The following is a 2015-nucleotide window of genomic DNA, read 5'->3' as shown; positions in this document are numbered from 1 at the left end:
GCTCTCCTAAAACAGGTCATGGAGTGTCTCATCTCAACTCAGACACCCTCTTGTGAGGGTTCATCATCCGTCTATTGCATAATGCATCCAGCAACTCAGCCCCCCCTAAAGACTGCAGCACAGACAAACAGATCATACCAATCCTGTAGAGAAATGGCATTCAGTCTCCTTTCTGATGCCGTGAACACCAGTCTGAAAACAGAGCAAATGTTGGCAAAGTCTGCGTCTGCTTTTATGACAACAATGTTTTTTTTATGTGACCTCCAGACCTCTCTTTTGTTTCACAAGCCAATTATGAAGAAAGGAGGTCCATGTGGAGTGCCAAATTGTGGTCTCTCTCTCTCTCTCTTGACTCTGTTCTATTTTCTGCTCATTCATCCTTCTCAAGTCTCTCTCCTCTCAATCCCATTCTGGCAATTACTCACTTTTATTTTTGTCTCTCTCGCTTCATTCCTCCATAGGGCCAGATGCATAAAACTCTGTATAGGTTCCCGACTAAAAGTCTGTGAGGCCGTTCAATAATAGTAATAATAAAATAATGTATACTTTATCAATCCCACATAGGGAAATTACAATTTACACTCTGTTGATATTACACACATACACATGCACTCAGTACTTATACATGCACTAATGGAGAGATGTCAGAGTGGGGGGTGGGTGCCTTGCTCAAGAGCAGTTCCCAGGAGGTAAAACTGGCAGCTCTCTAGCTATCAGTCCACCACCATACTGTACATCCATATGGGGAATTGAACCCTGTGGTTCCCAACCCAACTCTCCACAAACTGAGCCACTGCCACCCCCGATCAATTTCAATTCAATCCATCGACCTCTAGGTTGTGGGCCCGGCACGTGAACATGAGTCAACCCACACACACACACACAGACACACACAGATGAAGTGGATGGGTATGCCCGATGCAACATGACTTTGGACTTTTATGCTTTTTTCTTTGACAACTGTACAAATGTAGATGCGAAAATCCCCCCCACATGGATTGAGAGTCATGAAAAGTAATTATCTATATATTATAGCATTTGATTGGCACACAGATCCCTCTGGAATATGGGAAATAAAATAACTATAAACACAAACACAAAAGTATCTTTAATATAGGATTGTGTCTCTGACCTCACTTTTCTCCTCTCACCCTCAGATCACTCTAGAAAATTGTGTGTATGAGTATCTGTCTGTCGTTTAATACATGCGAGCTTTTATGCAGGGGGGAAGTGCATGTGTGTTGTGTGTGTTGCTGTCAACCCCTAAAACTCAAACCCCAAAATGTTGACATTTGGACACTGGCTATCTGTGTCTGATGCAACGAAAAAGGCGCCCTTCGGCACAGACACAGGACTCCAACCCAGGTTAGTGTCCTGCCTGTCCTTAACCGTCCCTTTGTTGCCGCGTCTCAGGGAACCGTAAGCCCACCCACGAGTTTTTCCTTAACCTAACAGCGTCAAAAGGGACGCCCATAGTCCCGACCAAGGAGACTAAAAGAGACTTTTAGCGTCAATAACAACAACAAGGCACCTGACCAAGCGTCAGTATTTAATGAGAAGGAAGTGAGAATGTGTTGTTACTGTTTAGAGTTCCCTCTGTAACTCCTGCTCTTTTAATTTAACATCTTTATTTACCACGTATTATACTTGCTTTCTTGATTTGTTGAACATTGAAAAGAAATTAGACTTACATGTGCACGTGTGTGTGTGTGTGTGTGTGTGTGTGTGTGTGTGTGTGTGCGCGTGTGTGTGTGTGTGTCTGTGTGTATTCATAGAGAATTGCCCTTGTACACACATAATGAAGTAATTTTTTTTTCTCTCAGTCAATGGAGATAAAATACTTCAGCAGCAAAATAACGACAATCAATTTCACACTTATCGACTTTACAACCAGCCGCCTCCAGGCAGCAAACTGCTTGTAGCTTGTTGCTGTTTGTTCAATGACAATCCAACTTGTTCACACACACACACACACACACACTCTCACACACACACACACACACACACACACACAC

The sequence above is a fragment of the Etheostoma cragini genome, chromosome 3 (genome assembly GCF_013103735.1).
Source record: "Etheostoma cragini isolate CJK2018 chromosome 3, CSU_Ecrag_1.0, whole genome shotgun sequence".
Classification (NCBI taxonomy): domain Eukaryota; kingdom Metazoa; phylum Chordata; class Actinopteri; order Perciformes; family Percidae; genus Etheostoma; species Etheostoma cragini.
This window is presented reverse-complemented; position numbering follows the sequence as displayed.